This window comes from Dama dama, chromosome 14 (assembly GCF_033118175.1).
Source record: "Dama dama isolate Ldn47 chromosome 14, ASM3311817v1, whole genome shotgun sequence".
Classification (NCBI taxonomy): Eukaryota; Metazoa; Chordata; class Mammalia; order Artiodactyla; family Cervidae; genus Dama; species Dama dama.
Genome location: NC_083694.1, coordinates 73,244,163 through 73,257,663, shown reverse-complemented (window position 1 = coordinate 73,257,663; position 13,501 = coordinate 73,244,163). Strand labels below are relative to the sequence as shown.

Below are 13,501 nucleotides of genomic sequence, written 5' to 3'. Positions count from 1 at the left end.
TGTCTCTTCATGGATGAGAGCACGTGGTGTGGAGGTGCTGATCTGGTGTATGAAAACAGTCAGCCGATTATCAAGACTGAGTCTGCTCCTAAATCCATTGACTGGAACAATGTGTCTTAAAAGGCTATAATAACAAGTCAGTTCGTAAGAACAAGGTTCTTCAGTTCTCACAACAGGTGATGTTGTCTATTTTACATGATGTGGCCGGCGTTGATTTGACAGGTACGAGGATTTTAAATACTGTATTGAGTAATGTGCTTCTACCTGTAGAAATCTGATAGCTCCCAAGTACATTTCCTATTAGCACAAAGATTTTATTTATATGGTGAAAAAGAAGCTGCGGCCCCCAAATGTGCCTCATTTACTTTCACACTTCCAAATAGAAAACGTAAACACTTAAACGTAAGAAAATGCCAAAAGTGGGATGAATTATACAAAATATACATTTTGAACAATGTGTCATATAGCTAATGCTGACCACCTCAGTGACAGCAACATATGGCGCTTACATAATAATTCACCATGAACGCAGTCACAGAGGCCAAGCTTAACATTTCATAGGATCAAGACCTTCAATTCGGCCCAAGAAACAGTTTACAGAACTTAACACGAAATGATTTAGAATATGTCTCTTCCTAAGTAATTTTCATTTCAACATTTTTGCTTTTTTATGCTCAGTCTTACAATATGAAAATGCAGGCAGATAATTTTTTTAAAAAGCAAACAAGAAAACAACAAAAACAAACTCATATGCTATTCACTTATAGTTTCAAGTAATAATAAATGAGGTTTTGAGGTTTTAACTAGGTGTCCTTAAGTTATCATCATCTAGGTTTATTTGAAGTCTTTGAGACTTTTAAGTCGAACACAATGCTTATAACATAAAGGGATTTAAATGTGACCTTGCTGACATTATAGTTAAAACAGCCATATCTGGTTTACACAAGATGACTCTCATTTATAAGCTCCTGTGATCACTCTGTTTATAGAATGAGATTGGTATTCTAAGGTTTTATTTATTACTCATAGCTTTACTATAATTATGCTAATTTTCTACTTTGAGCAAAGAGGTATTCTTAAAGGGATGTGTATCGGTCTTATGTTTGGGTAGTTCTTTGCCATGAGGGCCTTTCCTGAGCACCGTACCATGTTCAGCCGCATTCCTGGCCTCTGAACACTGGATGCCAGCAAGACTTCCCAGTTGCAACAACCAAAAATGTCTCCAAATGTCCTGGGTGTAGGAGGTCGGGGGCAGATGGAGGGGGGGTAAATTTGCCCCCAGTTGACAACATCCACTAGATTGGGCGTTAGGAATTTTAGAAAATAAATAAAATACGGAAGAAACAGAAGACTCTGACCTAGCATTTGGATTCGCCTCCGCTGACGGCGGGCTTTCTCCTCTGTCCCCGCCGCGCGGAAGCGTGGTCCCCCGACGGGCGCGGAGGGATGCTGTGTCGTGCGGCCAGCGGGGCTGCAGGGACTCTTGCATCTCCCCGGCCGCGCTCTGCGGATGAAACCCGCACAGGAGTTGTCTCCCCCGGGCTCTTCTGGGGTCCGTGGAAAAATCTCCATCTCTCACACAGATGAATTGCAGAAACCGGCAAGCTTTTCAAGTGCGGAAGAATGGGCTTTGTCGAACCCGAAGTGATTTTCAATGAAAGCGCACATTTACATCGGTCGGTGCCGCCCTCCTGGGGTGTGCGGGGCCGGGCCCCCGCGCGGGGTGGCCCTCCCACCAGGCCTGTGGCCCCGGCCCGCCCGTGGTCAGTTTTGATGTGGGCTTGGGGGTCCTGCTCGGAGCGGGCTCCGCCCGGGGCCGCTCGTCCTGACAGGAAACGTTAACAAGCGCGCGCACTGCGCACGGGCGTCTCCTGCAGCGATCCTGACCCGAGGCCACGGATTCGGCAGTGAGTTTACGGCTTCATAGCATGGTTTTAATTTAGTCACCTCAAAGATTTGCGTTCCTCGGACTTGCAAGCCGCCCGCCCGCTCCCCTCCCCGGAGCGCCCCCTCGCCGCCCCCCGCCCCCAGAGGAAGTCTCTCTTGTAAAGACCGCGGCGGCCACTGGGGAAGCTGAGCAGCAAAGGCAGAGCGCGCGAGGCAGGTTGGTTTTTATTTCCTCCTTCAAAAGGCAGCTCAGAGGGCTGCTTTCTGTCTGTGTCCTTACCCAAGGCTCCGCAATACCCCCTGCCCTGTGCCCGCCGCCATGTTGTTTCCTATTTATCAGGCGTTTAGGCGGTCTGAGCAGCTTCTCATCTGGACGCTGACCGCAGGAAATTTAGATAGCTCGGAAAAAGAGAAGACTTGGCTCTGAGACGGACTGAACCTTTTCTGCAGATGCTTCACGGGGGGCGGACTTACCTCACGCAGTAGTCTGCGCTCAAGCTGACTGGGCTCTTCTCCTTTTTTACCTTTTGGTGGTGGGCTAGCTCTTGGCTGAGGGGTCTTTCCTGGGGGCCTGGGTGTGGAGCACAACCCCCGGGCTTTACTCACTGGGTGTCACAGCAACTTCCACCCTTGGCATGACAACCGAGAACATCTCCAGACGTTGCCAAGTGTTGCCTGGGGGTCGTATTACCCCCTGATTGTTTAGTCGCTAAGTCACCTCTGTCTCTTTGCGACCCCACGGACTGTAGCCCGCCAGACTCCTCTGTCCATGGGATTCTCCAGGCAAGAACACTGGAGTGGGTTGCCATTTCCTTCTCCAACCCCCTGATTAGAACTATTGATTTAATGTCACAGGGAGTAACTGTTGGTCATTTTATTATGTTCTGGAATTTTAAGACTGCTGAACATTTACTACTAGAAACCCCGGGCACAGAATCAGATAGCTTTGCTTTTTCCCAAAAGAAAACATTCCTCCCTGTTTTTTTAGATTTCGATTTTACTGATCATCAGTATTTCAAGGACAAGTGTCATAGATTTTGCCAACTTTTCATTTTCTTTAGGAAAGGAAGACTCGTATACTTAATTTTTTTTTTTTAATTTTGCCAAATATCTTGATAGAGATGAAATGGAGAGAAACCTGTTCAGTTGGAAGCCAGGGTGTTTCCTTTTTCATGAGTGTTTTCAGGGTGAGTGGATTTTTTTCATAGTCAATAGGAACATGATTTTCTCTCTAGCACTTGCCTGCTGCTCTCTTCTTGACACCTGCTCGTTTTTCCTGACCGAGTCCAGATCCTCTGTGCTGCCACGTGTTCCAGGGAAGCTGGGCCATGAGATAAGGTGTACCCGTTGTCAATCATTCACTTATGACTGAATAACAGGGAACCGAGGGGCTTAGGATTTTAGTAAGGAGATATCACCAGGTCAGCAACAGACAAATTACACCACATAGAACCCTTGAAAATTAAATCAATTCATGTGGTCTTTATACCAGTAATGTACAAGGTATCCTTAAAAAATGTTTTTAACAAGTGCATTTTAATTTTATGAAAACTATAAATAAAAAAATAAAACTATAGATATCATTGCAACTGAGTACTTTTTTATTTTTTTCAAGTAAGCAATTAAAATAGAGCTTGCTCATTGCACTTTGCATTTTAGCTTTATCCTTGACACATGAACTTGAAATAAAGGCCATTTGCTAGAATCTACAAGAACTCTGGTGTAAAGCAGGGGACTTGACATGGGAAAAGTAAAATAATCACAAAGGTGGACAAATAAAGAATCAGAAGACATAGTTATGCTTAAAAATACAACGATATTTTTGCATTCATCGTTGCATTTTACAGGATACTGTTATTATTGTACAATGTGTGCAGTTGCTAAGTCGTGTCCAACTCTTTGTGACCACCAGGACTTCAGGCCACTAGGTTCCTCTGTTCATGAAATTTTCCAGGCAAGAGTACTGGAATGGGTTGCCATTTCTTATTCCAGAGGATCTTCCTGACCAAGAGTTCAAACCTCTGTTTCCTGCATTGAGGGCAGATTCTTTACCATTGAGCTACCAGGGAAGCCATTATATAAGATAAATCACAAAACAGTATAAAAAACTTAAGTAATAAGATCCCAGTGAATAACAAGCAGATAGTTTTTAATTATTTGTTTATTATTGATTGATTGATTGATTGTTAGTAGGAGCAGGGGTGGGGTGCAGAGTATGAATTTTGTGGTGCATTAGGTGAAACAAAGTAAGATGAATTTCTCAGTACTGAGTAATGCTGGAGAGACTCTTCAGGATAGCAGTCAGAAATGATGTCTGTCTCTGCAAAACCTCTCTTGCTGTGCAGATTTAGAAAGAAAAGCAAGTTTTTGCTTAAAGGCATTATGTAACCGGCCACAGCAACTGGAGGGATTTTATTGCCTGGATCTGTGAGGTGCCAAACATGAACAGAAACTGCAGAACTTTAACAGTGGGATTGAAGATCAATTAAAACACGGCACTGAAAACGACTGACTTTGGAGTGAGTATGGAGAGACGGGGATCATCTCTAATTAGTGCAGCAATTCTGAAGTAAATTACCACCCAGGTGAATTGTTTGGGCTTCACACCGTGCATAGATCAGAGTAAGATGCAGAAGATGGGCAGAGAGTGTCAACAGAAGACATTCGTCAGAGGGTCAGGAACAAGAAAATTGCACTAATTGCTCCTGATTACAATTCTCAGTAATAATCAGGCAAGAATAAATGGAAACTAATACAGAAGAACATTGTTGTTAAATTTTCATATTATTTGTAGATAGTGGGCTTCCCTCATAGCTTAGTCGGTAAAGAGTCTGACTGTAATGCAGGAGACCTGGGTTCCATCGCTGGAGTGGGAAATCCCCCAGAGAAGGAAATGGCTACCCACTCCAGTATTCTTGCCTGGAGAATCCCATGGACAGAGGTGCCTGGCAGGCTACCGTCTATGGGGTTGCAAGAGTTGGACATGACTGAGCGACTGAGCGCACAACACAGCACTTGTAGATAGTAGATGTGTTTAGTGTAGGTTAAACCATTTAGTAAACTGGACATATTATTTCATAGTAGGGGCTTCTTTCTGCCCAACTAGTTATTGTATTGGCTTTATGTCGATGAATGTTTGAAGAATAGCTTGGAAGCATCATCTTAAGATGGTAAAATGATGGATCTGAATAACAGCTTTTGACAAAATTTTGATGCTTACAGTTGAATAACCTGTAAAACAGCAGAATTGAAATTAGCCTATTAGTTGGATATGTGTTCATACACATTAGCTTAGTATTAATGTGAATTAGGTCAGTCAATATTATCTTGTCTCATTGCTATGTGATCCTGTTATCTACATGCCAAGTCACTTTAGTCATGTTGATTCTTTGTGACCTTATGGATCATAGACCACCAGGCTCCTCTGTCCATGGGATTCTCCAGGCATGAATACCAGAGTGGGTTGCCAAGCCCTCCTCCGGTAGATCTTCCTGACCCAGGGATCGAACCCACGTCTCCTGCGTCTCCTGCACTGGCAGGCCGCTTCTTTACCACTAGTGCCACCTGGGAAGCCCCTGTTATCCACATAATGTTGCAAAGAGGCCCTTGGAATACCCTTTCCATGAGAGAGAAAAACTCATTCAAAGAATTTTACTACAGACATTTTATATGTTCTGATGACAATAACTTGCAGTGCTGTCATCCATTCATTCGTCTAATATACACACCTGCACACAAAGGCATGCAGATATAGGAGGCACCGCCCTGGTTTGCTCAGTGTAAGATGTGAACAAAGCTCCAGCCCCTTTCTTCGAGAAGTTCTCAGTCTGGCGAGGCATGGTCCCTGAGGAGGGGTTTGAGAACAGAACAGTGGGAAGGTCATTAAGAGTTTTAGGCAGACAGCGACATAATCTGATTTACACTTTTTAAATCTCCCAGGACTCAGCAGACTGTCTTGTAGGGAATCTAGAATGAAAGTGAAAGAAACAGTTGGATGCCGTTGCTGTGGGCAACATGAGAAAGGATGGTGCCTGAAAATAAGGACTGTCAGAGTGAGGCGGAGGGAAAGTGGCGGGCTGCAAGCTCAGTGGAGACCTGACGTCCCCACCTTGACTATGGTGGTGGGCATGACGTGGGAGGGAGATGTGAAGGTAGAAGGGTTCAAATTTGAAAGATTCTTTGTAAAAAAAAAAAAAATCAGAAGTCTAATTCATGGCATTTTAATACAGGAACCAAACTAGAAGAATTCGTTGGCAAAAGGGATGACAGAATTTTTGAATTTCGAATTAAAGGATAGATGTGATATTGAAACCGGGTAATAGGATGAATTCCAGGGCTGAATAGAAATAAACTGATTTGGAATCATTGGATTGTGGCTAGGATGACGGTGATAATCAGAGTTGGTTAAGCTAACTTCTCTCTTTTTCATCACCCACAACAAATTTTGGAAAATTACCACCCCCAATATATTTTGAAACAAATAAGTACTTCCTTTTCTCAAGCTTCCGCAGATGCAGGGATTGCAATGTGAACTTGCCCTCACCCATAAGAGGTGAGAGGAACTACCCTCCTGCTGGGTGGGCTTCTAGAAAACATGCTTCTTGCCGGATAGAAGAGCCAGAGGAGGCCTCTCTCCCTCCCTCTTTCCTCTGCTCTTCCTTAAATGCCCTTTTGCCTTCCACCCACGCCCTCTGACCTGTCAGCCAGGAATCATCTGGTTTAGTGACATGTTTCCTTGTCTGTGCTCAAGCTGCCATGACTCTTGCATGCATGCTAAGTCGCTTCAGTCATGTCTGACTCTTTGTGACCCCATGGACTGTAGCCCACCAGGCTCCTCTGTCCTTGGGATTCTCCAGGCAAGAATATTGGAGTGGGTTGCCAGGCCCTCCTCCAGAGGATTTTCCCAACCCAGGGATCGAACCCGCATTGCATTACATCTCCTGCATTGCAGGCAGATTCTTTACCACTAGCACCACCTGGGAAGCCCGCTGAGACCCTTGCTTGGGTCCATAAAACATGATGAAGGTGAGGCATCATTTCTAGGTGGAAGCATTAAGAAGCCCCACAAAATTACAAAATACCAATCCAGGATTTTGATAAATCAACTCCAGTCTTCTTGTCAAGAAAGTGATAAATACCTTCATGCTTGAAACGACAGTGATTAGGGTTTTCTGTCATAAATTAATCCTTGCTGGTAGGGGTAGTACATTCAAGTGTCAATTTAGGCTAAAAAAGAATAATAAGTGGAGGGCAGGTTAGCCATGGATATAGTTGTATGAATCCAACTTAACTGAAATCTTAATCAATAGCATGTGATTTGATAAACTAGATTGTTTTAAAGTTGTTCTTAGTTTAGAATCTCTTTTTAACGAACAACTTAGTATAATGGAATAGGTCTGCCAAACACAGACTTAGTCCAAAAATTTGCTCCTCTCTATTTTAGCTTTGTGACTGTTGGCAAAGTTACTAACCTTTTTTTTTTTTTCCTTCCCTGCCCCAGTTACTAACCTTTTTATGGTTACCTAAAGTGGTTGTGTCTCTTTGTGACTCTTTGTGACCCCATGACTGTACAGTCCATGGAATTCTCCAGGCCAAAATACTGGAGTGGGAAGCCTTTCCCTTCTCCAGGGAATCTTCCCAACCCAGGAATCGAACCGGGGTCTCCTGCATTGCAGGCGGATTCTTTACCAACTGAGCCACCAGGGGAGGTGTTTGTGAGAACTAAGTGAGAACTCCCAGGTACAACATGTGATGCACGAGCTTGGAATGCGGTGAGCCGCTGGTAAACAGTCTCCAAGCATCAAATTTCTCATGACAAATCCACAGGTTTGACATGAGCATCAAATGATATAACGCATATTAAATGTCTAGCAGAGAGAAAGTTCTCAAAGAATACCCAACACTTCACCTCTAGATCAATAGCAGAGCTAAACTGCTTTCATATAAAATGTTTGGTGGAAATGAAATACACAGTAAAATTAAGTGTTCATTTCTCTAAGATGATGACATAACTTGAAAGTGTTGGAATCTGTCTAGTTTGAAGATCTTTGAGGTCAGGAATAGAACGTGAAAAATGAGGAGGCGCTAGAGAACTAGGGGCTTCCCAGGTGACCCCTGTGGGTAAAGATTCCTCCTGCAGTGCGGGAGACACAGGATACGCAGGTTCAATCCCTGGGCCGGGAAGATCATCTAGAGGAGGACATGGCCACCCACTCCAGTATTCTTGCTTGGGAAATCCCACGGACAGAGGAGCCTGATGGGCTACTGTCCATAAGGTCGCAAAAGTCAGACAAGACTGAGAGACTAAGCACCCACATAGAGAACTAGACGTTCTGTGTCCATCGGAATTAACATTTGAGTAACTGTCAGATGGAGGAGGAACGCTCTAGATATCCACTCTAGACACTCAAGAAGCCTGGCTGTCTGCCTAGTTCATCTTTCTGTTACGGCTCAGAAGTTTGCACTTACCCAGCTAAGCCTCACCTTGGGTTCCCCCTTCTTGGAACGCTTCCTGACTTGTGTTCCTGGCCTTGGATCATTAAACCTGGAGCTGTTATAGCCCCAGACACTGGCAGCTATGTTTCTAACTATAGTGTGGTAACCCAGCCATGAACCTTGAGAACTACCATGCGGTTTTTGCTGTTCTGCTCAAGCCAGAATAATTCTACCCTCTTACTTGCTTGTCCCTATAAAGTTTGAGCACCTTTAACATGTGACTTCTAAGTGGCAGTGTTAAGATCCGGGGTATGGTTCATTGAGTTTCCTTTTCCGTGGCAGGCGATCCTGGAGGCAGAACCATATCTGATCGCTGAGTGACTGCCATGGCAGAGAGAGAAAGACCCTCTGCCAACCCTCGCGGTAGGAGTAAGAAGCAAACTTGCTTCTTCTAAGCCTCTGAGAGGTTGAGGCAGTTGGTACCCACTGCCTAGCTTACCCTACCCAGATGAAAACCTTCTTGAAAGGATGCTCTCTACCCTTGATTAAAACACTCAGATGTACAGATCCAGACTAGTCATCTCAGGAGAGCTCACTGAGATGTGCTTAGTCATTCAGTCGTGTCTGACTCTTTGCGACCCCCTGGACTGTAGCCAACCAGGCCCCACTGTCCATGGGAGTCTCCAGGTAAGAACACTGGGCCGGGTTGCCATTCCCTTCTCCAGGGGAACTTCCCAACCCAGGGATCAAACCCACGTCTCTTGCATTAAAGATGGGTTCTTCACTGCCTGCGCCACCAGGGAAGCCCAAAGCTCCCCTACTGAATTCAAATTCTCCAATAACAAAGTACATTTCTGAAGGTCCAGTTGGAGAAGCCAGCACATTTGGAGATATTTTAGCATCTTTTATTTGATGTGTTATGCTCAAGGACCCAAAGGAAGGGTGTGTTAGGTAGGATTCTAAAGAAAGAAAATAATGTATGTTTTTCAGTGTCTCTGTTTTGCAACATATGAAACAGCAGCTTTACTTGGCAGCAATATGGGTTGATGGCCAACTTGAATTAGCACCAGATTCATGAAAATACTAATTTGAAAAGCTATATGCAGCCCAGTGTTCATAGTGCATTATTTACAGTAGGCAAAATACAAAAACAACCTAAGTCTCCATGGATGGATGAATGGATAAAAAGATGAGGTGTGTATATACAACTGAATGCTACTCAGCCATAAAAAACAAAATCCTACCATTTGGGACAACATGGATGGACCTTGAGAGTATTATGCTAAGTGAAATAAGTCAGAAAGACAAATATCATATGATTTCACTTACAACCAATAGAGAGAGAAAGCGAAGGGAGGGGGGAGGGGAGGAGGGAGGAAGGAGGGGAATAGAACAAGAGAGGGAGGGAGGGAGGGATGAGAGAGAGAGAGAAATTGGCTTACACAATCTCAGAGTCTGAGAAGTCCCCGTGACCTGCCATCTGCAAGCTGGAGGCCCAGGAGGGTGGGTGGTATAATCCAGGCTGAGTCCACAGGCCTGGGAACCAAGGAAAAAATCCCATGATGGAAACCCCAGCCTGGGGGCAGAAGAGATGTCCCAATTCAACAGTGAGCAAAAAGGGGAGCACTCCCACTTCCTCTGTTCCTCGTTCTATTCAGCCCTCAGGACTGGATGAGCCTCCCACACAGACGCTGGGGCGGGACATCAGCTTTACTGAGACACCCGCTCGGCGCTCATGTCAGCTGTCACCCTCCCAGACGCACCGAGAAATCCTGTTTCCTCTGGCACCCCAAGGCTGGTCAAGTTGACACATAAAATTGGCCGTCACCAAGAGGAACATAAAACAAGGCTGAGAATCAAATGAAGAAGTGAAATGTCAGCGGCTTGGTTGTGTCCAGCTCTTGGCAACCCCGTGGACAGTAGCCCACCAGGCTCCTCTGTCCATGAGATTCCCCAGGCAAGAATACTGGAGTGGGTGGCCATTCCTTTCTCCAGGGCATCTTCCCTACCCAGGGATCAAGCCCGGGTCTCCCGTATTGTAGGCAGATTCTTTACCATCTGAGCTACCAGAGACTCAGTGGTAACGAACCTGCCTGCCAGTGCAAGAGCATGGGTTCCATCCCTGAATCAGGAAGATCCCCTGGCGGAGGCCATGACAACCCACTCCAGTATTCTTGCCTGGAGAATCCCATGGACAGAGGAGCCTGGTGGGCTACAGTCCATGGGGTCACAAAGAGTTGGACATGACTTAGAGACTAAACAACAACAAGAATCAGAGCCCTGCTGAAGTAGGGGAGAGGTTCTTGCATCTGGTCTGAGAGAGGCTGAGCGCCGTCCTTTAAAGCATGGCTCCTACCACTCTCTTCAGCACTATCGATTTCAAGCTCAGGAAGTCATACGGAGGAAAAGCAACTGACTTTTCTTCCTCATTTCTTTCTTTATTCACTTTCAAGTCAGATAATTGGAGTGTTTTCTTTGTAAGTTTGGGAGAAAGGACATTCAGGTGGGCCGGCTAGCTCCCTGCACCTCTGATGGGTTAGGAGCGGTGCGTGTGGTTGAAGAACCTCACAGACCAGGCCCTTGACACTGGATGGAATGCACTTTTATACCAAATACCCACGTTTTCTGACCCTTCAGAGCTCTCACAGTACTTTTTCTCCAAAGCTACCATATCTGAAAAACAAAGCTTGCTTCATTTAGAAACTGTATCACCTATGGGTTATTTAAGCCATCCGAGATGGCATCTAGATAATGATGGAAGAAAAAGATGTGCTGTGCAGAGTCAACTCAGGCACAAAGAATGTGGCAGCTTTAATGCTGATGTTCGGTCACTCAGTTGTGTCCGACTCTGAGACCCAGTGGACTGCAGCTTAAGTGAGGCAACTGCATTTGTAAAGTTAAAATCACAGCAGCATGTTGAACCGTGTGTGTTCACTGAGTATATCCATGACCTTCTTAGGAGACATTTCTCTCTTTTTTTTTTAATTTTTATTTTATTTTTTTGACATTTCTCTTAAAATTCATTTTCAGTGGTTAAATAAAAATTAATCTAAGGTTCAAAAAAAAAAAGCACAAGCAAGACCACAGGTTTGATAGTTATTTTATTTTGAATTCTTTTCTTGCTGGCTTTTTGTTTGTTTTGCTTTGCTCCCCACAGCGTGTGCGATCTTAGCTCCTCCACCGGGGATCAAACTCCTGCCCTCTGCAGTGGAAGCTCAGAGTCCTAACCACCGGAGCACCAGGTGAGTCCCTTTCTACTGTTTTTAACCACAGAGGGAGTGTAGTATTTTTAACTGAGTGAAAAGGAAAGTGTTCTTTATCAAGCTGTACCTTTTGGTTCGTGCACATTCCTAGTATCTTTGGGGATACATATAGAGTGTGATGATATTCCAAAATAAATAAAGAAGCTCTGAATGGCTTCTTAGGTTTTGGTCAAGAGACAATAACTCCCTGAGCACAAGGCGAGCCCACCCACCGCTAGGTCAGCCCTTCTAGGAATGTCTCTTGCCACCCCTCAGATAGTGGGGCCCCCATAATTCCACACTGACCTTCAAAAACCTGGGGAGGGGAAAATGGAAAGCACAGGGTACCTGCTGATTTAGACACAGACAAATAAGCAAAAATTTCAACCAAGCCCATGAGGCGAGAATGTGGTCACATCACAGACCTGAAGTCTTAACTGAGTTTAATTTCATAAATGCAAGGCCTCCAATATTTGAGGCTCGTGAGATAAGAAATGAGCTATTTCTTAACACCTTCATATTGAATAATCTAATATTAATTCTCGGTTTTTATCTTTCTGTGTAACACTGAATAGGGTTGATCCCTCCCTACTTTTTCTTTTTTTCCTTTTATTTGGCTGCCTCGGAATCTTATCACATCATGCAGGATCTTTGTTGCAGAGTGCAAGCTTAGATGACCCATGGTGTGTGTCTTACTTCCCCAACGAAGGATGGAACCTGCATCCCCTGCATTGCAAGGCAGATTCTTAACCGCTGGACCACCAGGGAAGTCCCAATCTCTCCCTATTTCTTGGATGCTTTCTAGGCTTGACTTCCAGGATGTCAGGCTTTTCATTTTTACTGGCTGCTCCTATTTTGGTCTCTTGATGATTCAGCTGAATTCTCCAGCCTCTAAAGTTGAAGATGCACCAGCATTCAGTACTTGGACTTCTCCAAGCCTCACACTTCTAGTGAGCTCCCTGCACAACACTGCATGCACACTGATAATTCTAGAATATCTCTAACCTCTTTGTAAACTCCAGACTTGAATTTCAACTGCCGACCTGACATGTCCACTTGCATCACAAAATTACATAATTTAATTCTCTCTGAAAACACTCTTGTCTCTGTCAGGAAATGAGACTGCCACTGAGGTCAAAATCTCAGGAATACATCTTTACTCCTTTCTTGGCCTCATACCCCACATTCAGTCTATCAAATCTTATCAGCATGCTCTTTAAAATATTCTAGAACTGAATCATTTATTATCACTTCCAGTGCAATTACCTTTATCCCAGTTGGAATCCACTCTTGACCCCTTACGATCAATTTTCTACTTAGCAACTAGTGTGAGCTTTTAAAATGTTAAATCTCCTGCTTCCAAACGTACATCCTTGCTAAAAATCCTACAACAACTTCTCATCACACTGAGAATGAAATCCGAAGTGCTTGCTTCCTACGAGTCGCCTATCATTTGAGCACCTGGCTCGCTGTCTCATCTCATCTTTGTGGCCCCTTAACTGACTCAGGCCACCTGACCTCCAGTGTTCACTGTGGGTTGGGAGGGTGAGGAGGGGGCAATCATGCTCCAGTCACTGTTCATTTGTCTATTTTTTATTGCAGTATAGTTCCTTCACAGTGTGTGAGCATCTTCTGTACCACAAAGTGAATCAGCTGTTGGTGTACATATCCCCCCACCCCGCCCCCCTTTTCTTGTATCACCTTCCCATTTAGGTAACCGTGGAGCGCTGAGTAGGATTCCCGGAGAACAGCAGGTTGTCACTGCTTACCCATTTTATGCAGAGTATCGATAATATACATACGTGTATATACATTCACATCAATCCAGATCACACAACCCTTCCCACTCACCCCCTTCCCCTTTGGTATCCATGTGTCTATTCCATACATTTGTGTCTCTACTTCTACCTTCCAAATAAGATCATCTATGCCATTTA

At 44.5% G+C, this 13,501-nt stretch overlaps 1 protein-coding gene across 3 annotated transcripts in view; it reads left to right on the top strand.

Moving 5' to 3' along the window:
- The first annotated feature begins 951 nt into the window (after nt 1–951).
- The window catches only part of ATP6V1G3 (ATPase H+ transporting V1 subunit G3), a 79,457-nt gene continuing 66,907 nt past the window's right edge, over nt 952–13,501 (top strand). Inside the window, exons 1-3 of one of the 3 annotated variants that reach the window (XM_061161089.1) lie at nt 1,999–2,104; nt 4,233–4,406; nt 11,480–11,564. The gene's annotated coding sequence lies outside the window, so the exon portion shown is untranslated. Of the gene's footprint in view, nt 2,105–4,232; nt 4,407–11,479; nt 11,565–13,501 lie in introns of all 3 variants that reach the window. The other 2 variants (XR_009695876.1, XM_061161087.1) reach the window with 2 other exon arrangements.